Here is a 22,197-nt window from a genome sequence, read left to right as displayed (position 1 = left end):
AGCAGTTCGTTCCTTAGAAGTCTCTCCTTAAACAACTTATTTGCGTTATTCTCTAAACAGAATAAGTTCCTTAGAAGTCTAACCGTATGATAAGCTTATTTGGATTATTACCTAAACAGAAAAGGTTTCCAGATTGTCTTCTAGATTTGTATAATATAAAATAGGAGGATTCATTGTTGAACCAAATTAACCGACCTTGAGTCCAAGAGAAGTAGTGCACGAATTGTGGTTCGGTAAAGTTTTACAACTGTACATATAAAAATTACGGGGTCATAAATATAACTATTACGTTAGATTGGGAATTTATTCGTCAAAACAGCGGCTAAATGGCGTGATGTTTACAATGGCGTTCCTGAGGAATGGCGTTACCGTCCTGAGGAATGCGCTGCTCGTCCTTGATGGTACAGATAAATTCTGCTCCAGTCGTCTCAATAGAGAATATGCAACGAACAGCAGATACAATGTTGAAGCAATTTTCCGGCTTAAAAAATTAGAAAGATATGGAGGATTTATATTTCATTTTTCTTATGATGTTATTACCGGCACAAAACCAATAATTACATTGCTTGGCGTTTTTAGCGCACCTAACATGTTTTCAAAGCGAATAAAACATTTGAGCGCAGCGAATTACGAAACTGACGCGAATACAAACTTTTATATGGAGGCCTTGGCAACATGGAGGCTCTACGAGGCGCTTTCTGCAAAACCGGCCAGCCATTTCTTGTCAAACACTTTCAGTGGATGTTCCACGTCGAACGAGTTGCGTAATGACTAGTGATTTTGGTGCCATCCAGGGTGCGAAAACGGCGCAAAAATGAATTGTGTGGTTCTAGGAACCACGCCGGGTTTGTGGGAAGTTCGCCTGGGGACCATTCATATGCACATAAAGTTCTCGCACGCCGGAGTTTCCTCGCTTTTCGGCCGCTTGAGTAAGGATTCAGGATGCGGCAGCTGTGGATGAACCTTCAAGTTAGTGCTCAGTAGTTAAATGTCATAGACGCAGAGCGCACTAAGCAGGGACGGAGCAACACGTGTGTTATCAGTGGGTGAATACAATGAACACCACGGGCAGCTTTCGTGCACTCGCGCAAGGATTGGCCAATTGAAGGCCGGGCAAGATGGCTGGCCTTTCATTGTGTCACTTTCCGGCATGAAAAAAAAAACAATGAACAGCAAAAAAAGCGAGCCAGCACTGTCGTTCGTGATAGACACACTGTTTCTTTTTCTTCCCAACCTTGTGCTCTTCCCGAGGCATGTTTGAAAATGAAAAACGGACAGTCGAGCCACCACAGAGCTGTGTGATGATTAAAATCTCCATCGAGCAGAGGATACGTCCTCAGCCACTTCGTTACACACCGAACTTGCAAACCTCGGCCAAGCTTCGAAAATAAAGTTTGGAAAGACCAAAGGGTACATCCTGCGCCGCACTGGGAAACTCAGAAATAAATGTGCAGCGATTGTGCATCAGACAATGGTAGAATATAATATAATCACGAAAGTGTTATACACCACACTGCTGCAATTTTAATTACATGTGACGCTCCTGAAAGCCTGACATGTAATAATCATTTTGAGCATCACGGAGGGGAAACTCAAAACAGCCAGATTTTCTTTATACGAAAATATTGATGTCGGCTTATTTGTCAAGGGAAAAAATCAGTTTAATTTCTATCTCTGGCACTGTATATGACACCGTATAAGCCCCTTATGGCACACCAGGCGTTATGATAAAACTGGTAACTGTGCAAACCTTGTCCGAAAGCAACAAACTTATGAAGTACGGTTGTTAGTCCTGTACCACTGCGTTCTATGGTTTCGTATGGGCGTAATATATAATTACTATATAAGAGTTTAAGAACGATGCATAGGTGAACGCTTAGAACGTGCGGGACGGTCGGCACATGCAGGAAGTGTCTGAGCAGTGAGACCACCCCACTCCTTTATTTTCAGCTCTTTTCTACAGCTCCCTCCATAATGCATGTTGCTCCTAATATGCAAGTCATAATTTAAACTTGTAAATGTAAGGCTATTATTTTTTGAGACCATCCCAGCACAGAGACACTTTTTTCGGCTGTGCGACGCACTACAGGAACCTAAGCCGTACGCACACAGGCGAAAGCACGACAGTCGTTATGACTGGGGTAGTTCCGATGACCCCATTTAACATACGACTCTTTGGCATTTGGGCAGCGTACTCGATCTGCGAAAAGACAACTCCCGGTTGTGCCACGTAACGTTACTTTACAAATCCCTCTACGGCATGCGCTCAACCGATTGTAGGAGTCCTTCACCAATGCGGTCTCCGCGACCCTACCACAGGCTATTCATGATCTCCCTCTTGTCGCAGCAAGAAACCCAAAATTCTGTCCACGTTATAGGAGCCACTCAGCTTCGCCAGACAGCGCCGTCTGTTGATTCTCGGGAATATGAGCACCCCTCAACAACTGTGGTGTTACAAGTGTTACACCAAACAGGTTAAACTAGTGTGTTACCTATTGAACAGAGCAACCCTACCACAATGAATGCTCACTCACCCACACTAGCAAAAGGACCAGCACATCTCTTCCGTGTGTGCGTACTTATATTTGTTCGCAGGCCAACTTTACGTCACGTGTCCTTCCATGCAAACAAACCTGGTCTTGAATGATGACACTACCCACATTTTTTCTCCGAAGCAAATAATAAAGAAAAGAAATGGGCTGAGAACGAACGAAAAATTTGGCTACGGTCTGGAAAGCTTTCGACAGCATCAGGTCAACCACAAAGCATGAGTAGATGCCCTCCTTCATGAAGTGAAGACCCATACTCAAGCCATAGCCGCATAATATGACACCCTGACTGTTGACGCAAAATCCAACCATTCGTTAGAGTCTCGCTACCCTACTCGCTCACTCAAAGGGGTGACTCACGAACTCGTTAACCCATAGGGGTGAATTTTTGCGACAAAATCGCAAGATCCGCAAGAAGATAGCTACTAGGATAGCCACTGTGCGTACTTTGCCTCCTAACAGGAGGCAGAGTACGCACAGTTTCTTAGCAAAGAGATGTGGCGCCGGGAATGCAACAGTTTGCAAGGAACATTAATCACCCCATGCAACTCCTGCAACTCATGCAATATGTCCAAAAAGTGTCTCTAGACGAAAAGCTCCGCTACACTTCTTCCACAGCGCAATTCCCAACTAACACATTGACTAATACCCCGAACAGCTATGAGGCTGTATGAAACCCAGCGCTCCTTGCCTGAATCAAATAACTTACAAGATAATAAGCAACCTTGGGAATGATTCATTGGTAACTCTCCCCACACGCCTCAACGAATTCTGGTCAACCGGCAGAACGCGCACCCAGTGGATGACTCGGGACGTCCGCGTAATTCCCAAAACCAGGCAAAACCCGGAACATTGAAAACCTGCGACCGATTTAGCCCACCTATTGTGTTTGTATGTATTATAACCAATCAGACTCAAAATGCTGCACTGAGATTAAAAGATGCGAACAAAATTAAAGCGGTTGCACGGAACTTGAAAGCTGTCGAAGTGCGCAGCAGGGATTTGCCAGTGGGAGCTGTGGAACCCTCTCTTGACTAGTTTCACTGTCAGCGAGGCTTTGATACAAAAACTAGTTAACAGATGGCGCAGCAACCCCTGAAGAGGTTTCATTAAAATTTCACAAATTTGGGGTAATTATTGCGTTACTTCATGATGTTCTCTTCATTTATAGTATTGTGTACTGATTATGAGCAACGGCAGCCTCCGCTGCTCCGTTGCTCATCAACGGAAGACTCCCAACATTTTGCATATGAGCAACGTGTGCCTCAGTGGCGCAATCGAATAGACGTCAGCTTCGTAACGCGAGGAACAAAAGGTTCGATCTCGACTAGGGAAAGCGGTTATCTTTTCGAAGGCTCTGTTCGCGTGCGCGGCGCAGTGACTGCGGTGGTTAGATACGGTGATTCCGGACGAGGTACGACGACAAATCGGCCCGCTAAAGTGTTCCGCACTGAAAATTCCGGACCCGATGTTCAGCCTTCCTTAAAATACGAGCACCCAAGACGTCCTTCTACAAATAAACGATGGCATTTTCGCACTGGTCCCTTTAACTCTCCATGGACGGTCCTCATGCTCGACGAAGAATGAGTCTGTCATAATGTGTTACACGCAATCATTGCGGGAAATCTCAACCACACTGGCTGTGGGGACAAGTCGTGGGAGTGTAGATCTCATGAAAGTAGAAAAAACTGCGCGTAAAAGGCAGGACCGTGACAAGTAGACAGGACAAGCGCAGACTCACAACTAACTTTATTGAAACAATGAAGAAGAATATATGTCATTCCTGGCACATGCACACACAGAAGCCAGTTCGTTTATCTTTTCCTGTCAGTGCACCATCCTCTTTAAAAATTCAAATTCATTGCCGTACAAAGCAACGGATGGCACGCTAGCACAATTCTTGTCATTCCTGCGTATAAAAAACACCTCCATCATCTCTCGGCCGATTCGATCACGGCCTTTGCCCAGCACTGTTGTTTCATTTAACAACGGCCGACATGGTTTATCTTCACAGGCAAGACAATGGTGCGGAAGGTGGGACCCTGTTTTGTTTTTTATTGAAGTCGTTTCTGGTGCGGTCTCGAATCAAAGGAATCTCAAGGCGTCTCGGTCTTCTTCTCGTATTCCGATTTGCAGAAATGCCTTTTCGATGTCTGCCACTAACGCAATTCTGTGCCTTCGAAAGTTAAGCAGTAGTCCAACGAGGTCAGTTGTCAGGTTTGGGCCAGTTTCAAGGTTCTAGTTGAGCGACTTTGCGTGGTTTCCATGCGATGACGCGTCGAATACCACTCGGACTCTCGTTGTGTCACTTACCTCCCGTATCACCGGTTGGTGTGGCATGTACTATATCGGTCCGTTGCTCACATCACCTTCAACCACAGCCTCGGCCACGCCCTCCGTACAGTACTGTCGGATAACGTCATCGTAAGTTTGCAGCAGTTCAGGGTCTTTCTTGAGGCGGTTCGTTAGCTGCACCAAGCGTTTTTCAGCGACTTCCCTGTTGTCTTTGAGTTCGATGTTTTCTTTCCAGGGAAGGGCAACTTCATATCTACTCCCAACCCTCCTGAAAAGTTCCGTATATACGGAAATATGGGAATACGGAGTACTTTCTTAGAATGACACACAGCCGCAACAAAACACGCGGTAATTTGGAGAAACATATGTGAACGAAATAGTGCAAACTTATCCAAATATTGTGCACCAATTTTATGTCTGTAAGTTTACTAGAACAGCCAAATCATTGTCCGTATGAATTCTGTATATACGGAGTATACGGAAAACATACGGAACATCATTTTGCGTAATATTGAAAATAAAAACACGAAACCTGTGCCAAACGTTTTTATTGCGCACACTAATGTTATTCCCTGTTTTTTATACTAACATCTACTTTCGGTGTGCTTGGGGCCGGCATAATCCGTATGAACTCCGTATTCCCATAATTCCGTATATACGGAACGTTTCAGTAGGGAACTTGCTTGATGTTTTCCTCAAACGAATCAAGTAGTTGTTGTTTTTGACAACCGGCCACATCGTCCGTTACTCCTATCGACTCCAACGTCCAAAAGCGTTCCAAATAGTTCGAGGCATCAGAGTCGTCAAGTGACACCTTCAATGGCATTGTTTGCATGCACTGTGCTTCGCTGACTCTCGTTATAACTGGGCCCTGTATGCACCATCCGAAAACTGTTTCAACTGCTCGGAGTTTTCCATCCAAAGCCTTCGATCTTCCAGTCACAAGATCCCAGTAATGTTCTGAGCCAATAAGGAGGTCAATATCCCCTTGATCTTGGTCATCTGTACGGTCAGCCGCAGCCTCTGATCCCATGAGATCTCGCAGGTGGGCTTCTGGAATTGGAACCTTCTCGTCGCAGATCACTTCGGTTTCCAAAACTTCAAGGTGGTGAACTTTCTTGTTCTGTGTGTGCCGTGACGGAAACTAGCACTCTCTTAAAGTCTCTTTCGGACTGACTTCCACCGAACACACCGACCTCCAGTGCTTCGTATCCCAGAACTTTGCACCCGAGTTTTTTGGATGCTCTCTTTGTGATGAACGAGCGTTGGCTTCCACCATCGAAGAGAGCTCGAAGTGAGGTGGCATTGTCCGCTCCTGCGCAATATACAGTTGCAGTCTGTAGCAAGACGACCGGTCTGGCGGCTTCGTTCGTTGTGGACTCCAAATTCACTGGAGTGGTGGTCACGCTGCTGGTGCTCAATGGTGCATCTGGTGTGGTGAATTCTAGGTCGCACATCGTTGTAGCATGTCGTTTCGAGCACTTTGCACATTTGACGTTACTCCTGCACACATTTGAGCGGTGGTTGGGTCAGTGCAGCGGAAGCATCGTCTTCCCGCCATGAGCCTTTTCTTCTTTTCTTCCAGTGTGATTTCAGCGCAACAAGCCGCAGTCTCGTGGCTCTTTTCTGCGCAGAAGAAACAGGCGTCATTCCTCGTTGTTTGGTGCAGTGTCGCCACCGATGACTTCGGATTGCCTCCTTTGTGCGTTTTGTAAACACTCTTGTGGTCGTTTTTGGTTCCAGGAAGGTGCGCTTTTGCATCCACGTTTGGCTGCACTTCTAAACCTTCGCGGCTTTTTACTTCGATGCGCAGAAAGGCAATCAGTCGGGAAAGGGACGACACCGTCGCTCCTTTTGTTGCACTTTTCTCTGATGATTTTTCGTGTGCCAACTCTGTAACCAGGGTTGCTTCCTGCAGTAGAGTCTGCTGCACCGAACTTTCCGTCGCTTGTTCTTTTGCGGTTGTTCTGTTGAAGTCGAGTAGTATTTCCTTCGGCAGGGAACGTTGCACCGCGGGGAAGAGAAGCGACTCGAATATGTTTTGGTTTTGTACAAGTGCTTCCAAGCCTCGGATGTGAGACAGGAGAGTATCGTATAACCGACGAAGGCCCCCCACGTCGTCCGCGCTCCTCACTGGCGGGATGCTCAAGAGCTTCCGCATGTGCGCCTGTATAAGCCGCTCTTCGTTGCCGAAACGAGATTTGAGCAGCTCCAAGGCGTCTTCGTAACATCGCGCTGTCGGAGGAAGGCCCTTGATGACATTCGCCGCGTCTCCTGTCACTGCTGCCTTGAGGTAGCCAAACTTATCCAACACCGTGAGTTCGCTGTTGGCGATGATAACTTGGGCAAACTGCTCCCAGAACTCCTGCCAGCTAACGCTCTTTCCGTCGAACTTGAGCAGCTCGAGCTTCGGTAGTTTCACTTTACAGGGCGGTGCTCCTGCTTTCTCGTTCTGTTGGGCTGGCGTGGTTTCTGCCCTCGGTGGACGATTCTCGCGAGCATCGTTTATCTCTTGCTTGAGCATAGCGATGTAAGTTACGATCTTGTCGCCGTACTCCAATGTTCGGGCGAAATTGTGCTCGGCCTCTTCATCGGGTATGCGTGGTTCAATGGCAGCGTCTGCCTCGTTGAGCTGAGCCTGAATGGCGGAAATCCGCGCTAATAAAACTTTTTTTTTCGTTCTTTTTTTTCGTTCTCCTGGCTCTCGATATATGCGCCAGTTTCGGCAAGAAGTTTCGTCACCTGTGAACGCACGGCTGCGCGTTTTTGCTTTAGTCGTTCCATGGCTCCTGTGGGCGTCACCGTTGAATCCGCGGAGCTGGGCTGGTAGCGTTCTTCCCAGCATGGGTTTCCGGAAGGGGGGGCAAGGGTGGGCAACTGCCCCCCCTTGGAGATTTGGATATTTTTATGCACTACAAAAAAGCTGCACAGCTTGGTTGGCCCATAATTAAAAAAACTTTGCCCTGAAGGGCGGAAGAGAAGAGAGAACGGCGCCGACGTTATCTCCTTTGTTCCGCCCTTTAGCCCAAGTTTTTTTTAATTATGCACGTGTACCAACTTGCCCAGCAATCCATGCTACTCAAATGATTAGTACACTCAGGTCCTGCGTATCGGCATGGAACGCCCTTCAGGACTGCGGTCAACATTGCACTTTAGACGGTGGGACTCTTCGATTTACAGTCTCGGACTCGCCACCGACTCCCTGAGAAGCAGTCCGGCATTAGATTTTCCCATGCATACCTATGGCTTCGGGGAATCCTCGGACTACCCGCGGACTCTCCACGGTGAGTCCGAGACTGTAAATCTAAGAGCCCCACTGACTGACATTGCCGGTCATGTGACGGCAGTGAAACACACTGCCTGTGCTGGCTATTTAAGATAGCGAACAATTCTGAAAGGCTTGACTTTTTTTTTTCTCTTAGCTCTAGATTTACGCAGTCTTAGCGCAAGAACATCAGTTTTCAGACAAATTTGCAGCTATATCTAGCTTAAAATCTTCACCGCTACAGGGAGAGTGTAACATCCTCCCGGGCCACGGAGGAGAACCTTTTCTTTCCTTTATGTCCCGTCCCTACCCATCACCTTGTACACCCTTTCCTTCGAAATTGCGAAATGTCGGCACAACCCAAGCCCCGAAACAAAACCTGTAAATCAGCCCCTCAAAACGCTTGTACGCCTTTATTGCATTGAAAGTGAGGGAGGCCACTAGTATCTTTATTGTGTGAGCCATTTCAACAGACGTCATCACACATGCCATCCCGCAATTTGCCCAGAAAAACTCGAGGGGTCTGCAGCTGCTATTCAAAGAACATTGACGGAGTGCAGTTGTATGTATGTGAACGTATTTTGCTGTGTGCTGGCGATCAGTTGGCGTAAGTCAAGAACCCTCACGCAGCGAGGCTGGCCACTCTCTTTACAAAGTGGCAGTAACTTTTCGCATTTTCTTTATTAACTCTATTTCTTTGTTCGGTAATAAAATCCAATGTATATTCTCCAAGTATGGTTCTAATTCGCTGTTTGTAATTTTTGTAACCACAAATAGCGCCTTTTTGGTGCTATCCAACCGTACACACGTCCCCCCCCCCCGCTAATGGATGCCCCCCCCTTGCAAAAAGTTCTGCGGACGCCCTTGCTTCCCAGGCGGTTCTTTGTTCTTACGTTAGGTGACGAGATGCAGTGTCCTGGTCTCCCACCATCCCGGGTTTCGGCACCAACGTTCTTCTTTTGTGGGAATCGTTGAAGGTAGCAGACGTGGTTTAGACACAAACACTTATTTATTTAACGGTTGTAAGGAGCTACAATAACCGTGCCTCTCGTTAGGCTTCCGATCGCGCCATCTTTCCTTTTCTCTCCTCCTCTCTCGTCTTCTCCTCTTCTTTTAGCTTCTCCTCTTCTTTTGGCTTGGATTCTTTCGGTGGCGTGTCGCTATCTAGCCGAACCAAGCTCTTCGTTTTGAGTTTCGGTTTCGTTTTTCCACAACGTGTCTGGCGCAACTTTTCAATTCGGCCTATTCCCAAAAACATATACCATGGCCTCGGCCAACGTCGACCGAAAGCCTGAAGTCACGCCCACGAAAGCACCTACGCTGTCATTCCAAAGTGGCTTGTGCCAGTGAAGCTTGCGCCGACGACAACGAGACCATAGTAGCTGCGGCAACTTGCAAAAACAACCTTATCACCTGCGCTTCATTCTGGGCGTCGTCCTGTATGCATGAAGAGCAAGCCATTGCACTGGGCATCGCCAAATGCTTTACAAAGACATCATTCAGCAGTCCCCAGGCAGCTTGTCGGAATTTCGTGTTGGGATGGGTGTACCCCACCACACTTCTGTAGTTTGAGAGATACACGCTAAATCGCAAACTGTACATCGCGAGAACCCCTGGCCACGCGTCGTTGACGAGTAAAAATTGAGCCACCAACATTCTAAAGACCTGGCCCATCGAGAAACTGGGGTGGAGGTAGTCCCTACACGTCCCTTCGCCTATAAAGAAATAGCCGAATATTACAACACAAGACATTACCAAGCCTTTACACATAAGCTAAAAGGCCAAGACAAGCCAAGACAGGCTCAAACAGGCATTTTCACACGCCCTGTAAGAACACATGTACCCTACACGCTCCGGCACATCATTGTAAACTACAAGGAAAACTCCCTTCCCTTTCTACGGCCCCCATTTTCAACACTGGTAGATATTGCTTACCATCGGTCACCAGGAAGAACAAACATATCTGGTAACCCGAGCTTTTATGGCGCGGCCGACACAAGACTTTCTCGAATATAAAGCTTGATGAGCACTTCCTCTTCCTCTGTCTCGTGTTCCAAATACTAAATGTAAAACAAAGTGTTGCGCTGAGTCTAGGATGGTATCTGGCAAGTAGACAAAATGCGAATACGTAAGAACTAAATAACACGCAAAAATTTCCCAGAAAGCCATTCACTGCTTAAAAAGCCAAAAATTGCCGTCTGGCTGGACCCGCCAGCCGGCAAATCTGACATTTCGTACTGTATGAGCATCAGTGGATTATGCTCAGGGGTGTGGGTGTGAATTGTTGCTGCAGCGCAGCCCTATTGTTGACGCCAGATGGTCGGAGCATTTTGCCTTCTTGATGCCAGGCGCCCTTATATATCGCCTATACATTATTTTGGTAATGCTCCCCTGAGTATGTGACAATGAAAATAAGGGTACGTAGAAATTTACACCGAATGAACATGAGCACTTATATAGCTTGTAACAGAGTCCTCTGCTTGAAGATTTGCCATTTCTACTTCAGTTTTGGGGTATTCTACGAGCTACGGTGAGGTGCGATCTCACAAAATTAAAATGACGTGCTAGAATATCGCACTTCACTCGTCTAATGTGGTTATAATAACTCCATTGTCAGCCACAAAACCTGGATTTATTCATTATATATGATAAGTGAATTTCACTTTCGATATCAAACGTTCGCTAATTTTTAAGAAGAATTTAAGCTGCCAAGGGCCCATTATTTTCAAAGAAAGAAGCGCTCACCATGAACATGGTGATCATGCGCTGCGTAGACATCGCGTGTCCCAGGGTGAACACGACCTCGTTGATGGTGTCACAGCGGAGCTTGGCATTGGGGGCGTGCTTCTGCAGAAGCGTCGTGATGGCCCGAATGTTGCTCTTCGGACACTTGTTAATGTGCAAGTGGTAGCCGGCATTGAACCGCCGCTTCAGGAAGGCCGGTGACCCGACGCATCTGCGAACATAGCCACAAAACGTCTCAGCGGTTGATAATGATTTTGTGGCGAGAAAAGGTCACCTCGGGTCTGTTCTGATTACGGGGGGCTTCCAACGCAAACTTGCGCTTTGTTATTAGGGTGCACCTCTTCTGGACTTTTACACTATACAACAGGATTCAATCTTCAGGCTTCTGTCTTGCTATTGCTTTCCATTCACACTGTTTGTTCTTGCAAATGAAGTTTTGAATGTTTATTTCTTGGCTGGCAATTACTCGTCAATTCCAACGTGTTTTGAACGCTTTTGCGATCCGGTGCAAATGAAGAAGGAATCTTCTCAGTGTTGATAAAACCATTCTTGTCGTGTAGCTATTGGGACATTATTTTTCAATAAAGGATATCAGAGAAAAATTTACATCATCTTCCCGAGAGGACCACCATGAGGTAGATGCAAAGCATCGAGGGTTGCCGTTGCGTTTCCATTAGGTGAGAGATGTCAGCGTGTGGATTGCTGTTGTTGTGTATCCTATTTACGCAGAGAAAAATTTACATCATCTTCCCGCGAGGGGAACCATGAGGTAGATGCAAAGCATCGGGGGTTGCCGTTGCGTTTCCGTTATGTGAGAGATGTCAGCGTGTGGATTGCTGTTGTTGTGTATCCTATTTACGCAGAGAAAAATTTACATAATCTTCCCGCGAGGGGAACCATGAGGTAGATGCAAAGCATCGGGGGTTGCCGTTGCGTTTCCGTTATGTGAGAGATGTCAGCGTGTGGATTGCTGTTGTTGTGTATCCTATTTACGCAGAGAAAAATTTACATCATCTTCCCGCGAGGGGAACCATGAGGTAGATGCAAAGCTTCGGGGGTTGCCGTTGCGTTTCCGTTAGGTGAGAGATGTCAGCGTGTGGATTGCTGTTGTTGTGTATCCTATTTACGCAGAGAAAAAATTACATCATCTTCCCGCGAGGGGAACCATGAGGTAGATGCAAAGCTTCGGGGGTTGCCGTTGCGTTTCCGTTAGGTGAGAGATGTCAGCGTGTGGATTGCTGTTGTTGTGTATCCTATTTACGCAGAGAAAAATTTACATCATCTTCCCGCGAGGGGAACCATGAGGTAGATGCAAAGCATCGGGGGTTGCCATTGCGTTTCCGTTAGGTGAGAGATGTCAGCGTGTGGATTGCTGTTGTGGTGTATCCTATTTACGCAGCATGTTCACCCCCGATGCGTCGCATCTACCCCATGGTTCTCCTAGCGGAAAGATGGTGTAACTTTTTAACCGAGCGCAAGCTGCGTGCTAATGCACAGCTGGCACGGCGACGGGAGCGAGCGCAGCCGAGCGCAAGCTACGCGCTGGCAGCGCTGACGCACTGATGGCGCTGCGGTGAGAGCGGCGGAGCGCGCAGCTGCCGCGGCGAGGAGAATAGGGGAGGCATGCGGACTACGCCGCGACGACGCGGGACAAGGCGAGTTAAAGAGATGCGTTGCATCTAAAACGATATAAGTGTTGCCAATTTCGGCAAGAAGAGGAAAAAGCTGGAAATCGGTGCAGTTTGGCAGCATGTCCTTTCTTACAGGCACAGTGGCGGAAGTCATTTGTTACTTCATTCGACGATTTACGCTGTGCCGCTATTTACAGAATGTAGTAGGCACGGAGTGAGAAGAGGGCGTGCCTTATCTTGCCGTGGGCCATCACGGCGATACGGTCTCCCAGCACATCGGCCTCCTCCACGAATGCCGTACTGAGTAAAATGGTGGAGCTGCGACGCATCTTGAGCAGCAGCTGCAAAATCTCCGAACGTCCGTCGTTGTCCATGTTCGCAGTTGGTTCGTCCAGGACAATTATCTGCAAGGAAAATTGTCGAATCAGTTACATGCTACCGAAACAAAAAACAGTGCGCCATCTGTGCAAGCGAAATGCTCTGGTATTCCAAAATGACCCAGGAAGAAGAAAGTTGTATATAAATGAGATCCAGGCTTCCACTTTTGCACTTCCACGGCAGGTCACGTTGGCGAAGATGAATTTTCTAGCAAAACAAAGGATTAATCGTGCAGTGTGTTGTTCTGGCAAGGTTGTGGCACCCGCACAAGACAAATCAGAAGCAAATATTAGATAGCCTCCCCGCGCCCCCCCCCCCCCCCCCCGTTGAAAAATCCCTGTCCCAGGTGTTTTTATTCTTGACACCAGGGTAATGAGCAACTACGGGAACGAGGTTTATGCCACGCTGGAACGAGTAGCAGGGAAGAAAGCAGCGGGTTGTAGTTTAAACGTCGCGTTTGCGGCGGGGAAGTTCTGATGTGAAAATGGTAAGGAGGGACAGGCATTCCCGTTGAAATTAAAAGCCTGAAGTCCCCAGGTTTAATAGAATAATTGTGAGTGAGTTTGAAAGTTCTCATTTGCATTTTCAGCAGGGTCGGCAATTGCCACGAGTGTATCGTAAAAAATTGCACAAAATAATTACATTCTGTGAATGAATCTCCAGCACAGAAGGAGCACGAACGAACAGCAGCAATAACACATCCAATTTTCAAGCTGTTAGATTTAAGTATTTACAATTTATAAGGCGTGGGATAACGGCAATTACGTTCACGCATATCCGAGTGTGGCTGGATGCGATGGTATTGAGTTTGTCTTCCCCTTTTATGAGCTCAGTCTAATGTAATTAGACACGAAAACAACAAAAATGTGGAGGTATGGAAGCCCACTCTATTACAAAAGCTAACAGGTGCATCAGCTATCCATCTATGGCTTTGTTGAATAGAAATACGTAGCACTTGTATACGCCTCGTTGTCGTGATTACTTCGTTCATCCAGACGTAAAAGCGTGCGTGTGGGAGGAACCTGTCTTCGGATCTATTAGCCAGCCATACGCCAGAAGGACACACATATGGTTCTTACCTGAGCGCCATCACTAACAGGCAACAAGAATGTGCACGCTGCAACCATGAAATGTTGAGGACGGGTGTTCTCACTGTGCACGTTTGTTTGAAGGGGTCTGCCCAAGATAGTTAATGCTGCTAGATATTGTATTACGTAAAGAATGCGATTTGGGCGGAAGAGATCGTGTACGAGTTTGCTACGAAGCAGTTATGCTCACGATTGGTATTTTCGTCAGAGAATATATGAGTGACGCACAAGGCAGATAACGGTACATTTCGCTAGAAAAAAGTGTAAACTATTTTAAATGTAATTGCCGCAGAGTCCAAGCTTTCAGCAAAAAAGAGGGCGCGTTGGGAGAATGAGATTCACTTTAAAAGGCTTATAGCAGTAAAAAAACATTAAAGGCTTTAAAAAAAGCTTCTATCACCTAGCAATAACACAAGGCGCAATAACGTATACCACTGTAATATTGAAAAAAAATTCATGACGCTTGTTTTAATCGCTAGGGCGCTCAACAACTATAAATGATAGCTAACACGGGTTAGTTGTTAATAATGCTCTAGAGGACAACAGCCCATTAATATACAGCTGAACAGCAAAACAGTGCAGAACTGTTTGTGAAATGTTTTTTGTTTAAGCACTCAACACGGTATGTGTATTACCGTGAGTTGTGTGAGCTGCCTATTGGTGCAAGGGTGACGTGGCCCAAGAGTGCCAAATATCACGCAAGGTTTTATGGTCCTAATAGGTTGTCTGGAAGGTGTAGTGTTGTATACATTAATTTGCTGAAAATTGGTCTGAGGGGTCACTCTACACATAGCAGAGCATATATGACTAGAACCATCATGCTTAGTTACGAATGTGTTGCAGTGAAGCGGTTTATCATCATTACCCGTAAGTTAGTCGTTTTAAACATTGCTCACACACTGGAAAGTTCTTTCGAAGTAACAGAAAGGTGTGAGTCAAGGAAGTATTACTCGAATATTTTCGATGTTTTTTACACACCGAAATCATAAAGAACAACTGATAATGTCTGTTATCATCAATTTTGGAATTATAAAGTGAAATAAACCGGACCACTCAAGTGAGAGATTGGTGCACACAGATGTGAAAGTTGGAGCTTGCTTACCCAAGCTTTTTAGCGGATTAAAGCGGCCCATTATACATTGTCATAGAACATGTGTAACACCTTTGGGAGAAAGCCTTATGCTCTGTTTCTTAAACGCGTCAGGTCCAACAAATTGTGAGGTACTTAGAATCACACAGCAAATCAGAGCGCGAGGAACCAGCCGGGGATCACCCGCCGGGAAAGGAAACAGCTATGCTAGAGTGGGGATGGCTCAGCGCTCGGCTGTTGCTCCTCCTTCGATTGTCCTTGCTTATCTTGCTTTGATTTTACATCACGAATTTAAAATTACAAGCCCAACTTGTTATCAAAATGAACCAGGCATATCGGCACGAAGGACGCGAGGACGGCGTAAGGGGACTTTGTCATCAAGCCATGACCCTTACGTCACGCTGGGTTCAACGGAGTTTTGTCTTAAACATGTATTACTCACTATAATCAACAATAATATTGGTACACAAATTGTACCTTTGGGCTTAAAAAAGGCCGTTGTCACCCCATTGTAAATAAATGGGCCAAAACATGCCGTTACATACTATCGGGGAATTTCCATTCTTCCTACCATTGCCCTTGTTTTAGAAAAAAAAACACATTGCGACAGCGATGCTGAGTTTACTTGATGCACTTGATGTGATCTCACCCAATCAATGCGGTTTTGTCAGAGGTTGTGGAACACAAAAAGCTCTAGAAGAAATTGCTGATCTTCTAAACAATGCTTTAGAACATAATGAATTTGCCTGTGTGCCATGTTTTTGAATGCCCCCAAGGCATCCGATTCTATTATACCTCTGTTTTATCTGATAAACTGTTCCAGTATGGATTCAGAGGCCCGTTTCTATCTTTAATTACCCAGCACCTAATCCAATAGTTCTCCAATAGTTCTCCAATCATCCAATAGTCCTCACATTGTTGTGTTGCGTTCGATCAAGAGCAATCCACAGCATTTAACCCCAGGCGTCCCTCAGGTGCAGATTCTTGCTCCTAAAATTTATTTAATATATACGTTAACGACCTAAGTGGTTCTTGCACTCCTTGCAGAGTGTTCCAACATGCGGACGACACGGTATTGCATTCAGACATAATAACTATTAACTAGCAACAGAATACCTGCAGCATGACTGTATGTAAGTAATGCAGTGGTACAGCGATTATCTAATTACAATAAACAAAAATAAGTCACAACTAGTCTGTTTCCATAATACAGCTAAGCTTATTCCTCACCACGTTCCAATTTATTTGAATACTAGTAATTGTGTCCAATGTTCATGTACACCTGTTGCCCTGGAATAGACATGCAGCGCATGTATATACCGAACTCAGAAAGATTGCTTGCCTCCTGTTCTCTATTAAAGCCTCATGTCCGGTATACATACGCAAACAAATATCTCATGCTCTTGCTCACAGCGTCTTGCGGTATTGCATTTGCAGTTTCTACTTCTGTACCGCCTTTCTGGAAAAACAAAAATAACTGTGTATTGAAATCGGTTCTCAGGTCAGTAATGTACGGAGAATCGCTTGAGTCACATGTAGACGTTTTTTTAATCGTCATGAATGACCGATTTTTTTGTATTGTTCAAGCAAACAGTGGTTTTGAAATATATTTTCTCCCATGAACACTGTATACTGTACACGCCGCAACATGATCTCCGCTTACGAGATCGCCTTGTTGTGCCGAGGGTTCGCACTAAGTATGGTGAGCGGCTGCGTAATGTCTATGTCCCTTCTATCCTCAACTGTCTTCCCTCCGAACTGTTTTCTCTTAGCTCCCATGCTCAAGTTAGAGACGCTGTTTCTGTATTACGTGGCTGACTGTTGAATGGTTGAAGCTGTTGAATGTATTTTCTGGTATTTGCTTTATTCTTCAACTCTTCTTTGTAAATTCTTTTCACTTTTTTTCTTTATTATACATATTTTTCGCTATATATGTTTTCCTTTACAGGCGACAATATCTGTATCGCTGCGGCCGTAATGCGCAGCAAGTGCCCGGCACGGGCCAACAGCCGTTTTTGGCTTAGGCTGGCCCGCATATGTATTCAGTGCTGTGGAATAGATGATATTATTATTATTATTATTATTTATATTATTATTATTATTATTATTATTTGCTTAAAATTGCTTAAAAATGTGCTTAAAATTGCTTAAAAGGACGTGTCAGTTCAATTCCTTGAATTTTATGACTTGAACGCATTTCGGCACTCGTTAAGTAATAGGTCGGAGCAGGATCTAATAGTTGTTAACATTAATATTCGCAGTCGTCGAAAATACTGGGACGAATTCCGCAGTCTTGCAGAATCCGCAGCTGATTTCGTTGATATTTCTGTTCTTACCGAAATAAATATAAACACACCTACTGGCTTTTTTGAGTTGCAGGGTTTCAGCTGGAATTTTTTCACTCGTTCATTTTGTTGTGGGAGCGGCATTGCCATTTTCATTCGCCAGCACTTTGTAGTGACGCCTCTGGTTGCAACTTTGGCACATGCAGAATTATTAGCCGTTAAGGTAGCTTATGGTGCCATTTCAATGGTGCTATGAGCAATTTATCGCCCTCCCTCTAATAGTATTGCCAGATTTTTAATATAATTGGATACCTTACTTCGAAGTTTTCGTGCAGTTGGTCAATTGTTCTTAACGGGTAACTTAAACGTAAATTTACTACATCCCGCCCAACCTACAGTGGCAGATTACTTGGGAGTACTTTGTTCGTCCGGCCTTGAAAGTCTAGTCAATTTTGTCACTCGCGAAGAGGTTGTCCGCGGGAAACTGGTTAAATCTTGTTAAGATCATATCGCTTTAAGGGCTGAAAATTGCTCTTTTTCGTCTTGCTTCATCGCTCAAAGGTTGGCGGACCATTACATTGTGGCATGTCGACTATCTGCTAGTTCTTCTGCTCCTACTTATCAGGTAGACAGGGCACCTGTTTCTCGAGATATCCCTTTCTCTTTCGTAAATAAAAATATGTTTGACCGTTTGATTTCCAGTTTCGAATGGTCGTCTCTGATAGCGGATAACCCGTCTCCTGGAACAGTGTACGCATGCTTATGCTAGCATTTTAAACGGTTCCAGGCTTCAAGTACTGTTTCTGTGATTAAGAAGCGGAGTAAAGATTACAGTTGGCTAACCGCGTGTGTCATGCAAGCTATTTCGTATAGGGATTGCCTATGGAAGCGTGTAAAGCGCGCAGCTAAAGATGAGGCTGTGAGCGCGCAATACAAAAGTGCTCGCAACAGAGTTGTGGCCCTTCTAACAACTGCCAAGCGTACACATTTCTTTCAGAAATTCAACCTGTATGCAAAAAATCCAGCGAAGACATGGCATTTAATTAATAGCTTGCGTGGAAAGACAAGTAATTCCCCGGTTTTCAAAGCTTTTTCGCATGATGCGGAAACTGTGGCAGGCACATTTAACCATGCGTTCCGTATCACTCCCGATAATACTTCGCCTTTACTTGATTCTTGCTCGCTTAATAAATCCGTTCCTTCATCGGCGTTTCTGCCTTGCCTGTCTAAATCCGGGCTGAGGTCCATACTGTTCCGTTTCCGAACTAATAAGCCACCTGGTTATGATGGAGTAAGGGTAGAGACGCTTTGCAGGAACTTCGATATTTTATCAGACGTTCTTCTTTTCATTCTTAATGGATTTATTAATGGCGCAGACATTCCTAACAACTTAAAAACTGCTATCGTTAAGCCTCTCTATAAAGGAGGTCCGAAGGATAAAGTCGACTCGTATAGGCCCATATCAATACTGCCCATTCTCAAATTCTGGAAAAATACCTTTTACGAATTATGTCTTCATTTCTAGAAAAATTTTCGGTTATGTCACCTCGGAAGTATGGTTTCGTGTCTGGCCGTGGCACAATTGCTCTATTAGAAGAATTTGCCGATGATATGTTCAGTGCTGTTGATAGTAACTTATTTGCATGTGCTTTATTCATAGATGCTTCTAAAGCCTTCGATTCGGTGTGTCATAATCTATTGCTTAATGGGTTTCCTTGGCCCGTTTTTTGATCTTCTGTATAAGTATCTCTCGGAGCGCTCTCAGGTTGTTGCTACTGATGCTAATTTTCATTTCAGTAGACCAGTATCTCTATTTGCTGGTGTTCCACAAGGTTCCATTTTGTCGCCCTTGCTTTTTAACATTTGCATGAATGATTTTTCCATGTCAATTTCTAAAAGCATAGTTTACCAGTACGCAGATGACACAGTTTTGGTTGCTAAACATGTGAATTATGAAAAGGCGATAAACATGCTTCAAAATGACATTTGTAATGCTGTGCATTGGTTCCCCGAAAATCGCCTTAAAATCAATTCACGTAAAAAAACTAATCTGTTTCCGTAATTTCTTAAAAACTACGGTGATTAACGCTCCTGTGTACATACATGATCACCAGTGCACCTCCTGTGAGTGTGAAGTAAATTATGTCAATACTGTTAAATATTTAGGAATTGTTTTAGATGCGGCGCATCTCTTTCACCCGCCTTGTCCCTCCGGCGTAGTCCGGCGGCGTCCGCATCCCTCCTCCATTCTCCTCGCCGCGCCAGCTGCGCGCTAGCGCCGCTCTCACCGCAGCACCATCTGCGTGTTAGCGCTCGGCTGCGCTCGCTCCGTCGCCGTGCCAGCTGTGCGTGGGTGCGGGTTAACACATGCGCAAGCGCTGCTCTGCGCTGCTCTCTCTCATTCCTTTCACCGTACATATATACGCGGTAACTGCGCCGCTCCGCTCATTCGTTCCGCCGGCGCTCCTCCGATGACATCCTCCGGTGACCGCCGATGATTGGAAATGGAGACTAACAGGCCTCATATCGCGATGGTCGGCGCAACCGTAACAAGCACCGGCCACCCCGATAAAAATTTACACTATCTTCCCGCGAGGGGAACTATGGGGTAGATGCGACGCATCGGGGGTGAAGATGATGCGTAAATAGGACACACAACAACAGCAATCCACACGCTAACATAACGGAAACGCAACGGCAACCCCCGATGCGTCGCATCTACCCCATGGTTCCCCTCGCGGTAAGATGGTGTAAATTTTTTGATTCTGCATTGCCTTGACATGAACACTTAGCATATGTCTGTGGGAAACTACGAAATGTGGCTTGTGTGATTTACAACATTAAATCGTTCGTTTCTTTCACGTCAAGAAAAATATTGCGCATGCCCTCGCCTATAGTGTACTCAGGTATGGGATCACAATTTTTTGTTTTTGTTCATCCGGTTAGAAATCTCGCGTGAACAATTTATTGAAAAATATATTGATGCCTATCGCTTATGGATTGCTGTTGTCAGATGTGCAGGGTATATTCAAAACTTTTAATTTGCCGTCATTTGATGCTTTATTTATTGAAACAGTGGTTGGTAAATAATTTTGGTTGCCTGATTTTAAGCATGAAGTCAAGTCTGCCCGGCCTGTAAGAAATCAGCCTGGCTTTTCAGTCCCCCGCTCCTGTACATCGTATGGTATGGCACGTAGAAGTGTTTATGTGCCAAAATTATTTAATGACTTTCCCCAAGAAGTCCTTGCCGCACAATCAAAGCAACAACTTAAAAAAGCTCTTTTGACCTTTTGTTAATTTGTGTGCCTGACATTTTGTTTACATATACAGGTATTGTATATGCGTCTTGTAGTTATGATGGTGTGTACTTATGTGGATTCTGATATCTTTTCTGCTATGATTTACTTACGGTATGCTTACGCTCTGTTTAGTTTATTGACTTCGTAAATATTGTGTTCGCCCTTTTGTATTTCGATGTACGCTATTGCCTACTGTTTTTTTCGCTTCTCCGGCTTGCCAGGCCTAGTCACACAAGCCTATATTGGCTTCGACAGGCCTGCCATTTTACTTTGTAAATAGAAGAACAATAAAGATTATTATTATTATTATTACATTTGTTTACATATACAGGTATTGTATATGCGTGTTGTAGTTAGGCTGATTTCTTACAGGCCGGGCAGACTTGACTTCATGCTTAAAATCAGGCAACCAAAATTATTTAACAACCACTGTTTCAATAAATAAAGCATCAAATGACGGCAAATTAAAAGTTTTGAATATACCCTGCACATCTGACAACAGCAATCCATAAGCGATAGGCATCAATATATTTTTCAATAAAATGTTCACGCGAGATTTCTAACCGGATGAACAAAAATAAAAAATGTGCCAAAATTATTTAATGACTTTCCCCAAGAAGTCCTTGCCGCACAATCAAAGCAACAACTTAAAAAAGCTCTTTTGACCTTTTGTTAATTTGTGTGCCTGACGTTTTATTTCTTGGGAGACTCAGCGGGTCAGTCAGGCGTCTCATCCAATATCTCCGAAGTGTGACTGTCTATTTGATTTTATTTCCTTTACTTCCTTGCAGCAGTGCAACCTCATTAGGAATTCACGTGGGAACGTCTTAGATTTGTGTCTGACTAGCTTGGAAGCTGTCGACGTCTCGCGCAGTCATCCTAACCTTGTAAAACCGGACAAGTTTCATCCGTCATTACATACTTCATTGCATAACGTATCTCTCCTCCATTACAGTGCCCCTGTTTGCACACCAGGAAGCAGTAGTTACGACTTTGCTCGTGGTGACTACATTGGTTTATTTCACTTTCTTAGTAACACTGATTGGTCACCAATAGCTAACCTCAACGACGTTGATGAACAGACCGATTTTTTTACTGAAGTTGTTCACGATGGCTTGAGGAGCTTTGTTCCCCGAAAATTTGAAAAGAAAGGCAATTTTCCGCGTTGGTTTTCTGCTGAACTTAAACGAGCTTTGGGGAGGAAAAATCGAGCGCACAAGCAAGCTAAGAAAACGGGGCAGGAAAGGTGGCAGAATGAGTTTCGTCAACTCAGATCTCTTTGTAAATGTCTGGTTAGGCGCGATAGGTCGAATTACATTGCCGCGGTTGAGGCTGATGCAACACGCAATGCAAAAGCTTTCTGGGGCCACGTCCGTTCTCAAACATGTAAAAATTCACCTGGGAACATTAACCTCATCGATGAACGAGGAGAGAGCACATCGGACGTTGCCAATGCCTTTGCGCGACAATTCCGTTCCACTTATGGCAACAACAGTGCAGCTTGCCCCCCTCCACAATCTCTAGGTTACTGTAAAAACTCAGAAGTGTTGGTTTCGGAAAGTCTCGTTTTGA

The sequence above is a fragment of the Haemaphysalis longicornis genome, unplaced genomic scaffold, assembly GCF_048455015.1.
Source record: "Haemaphysalis longicornis isolate Haplotype H1 unplaced genomic scaffold, Haemaphysalis longicornis Haplotype H1 scaffold_2, whole genome shotgun sequence".
Classification (NCBI taxonomy): domain Eukaryota; kingdom Metazoa; phylum Arthropoda; class Arachnida; order Ixodida; family Ixodidae; genus Haemaphysalis; species Haemaphysalis longicornis.
The sequence above is the reverse complement of the archived record's forward strand: the minus strand, read 5'-3'. Positions refer to the sequence as shown.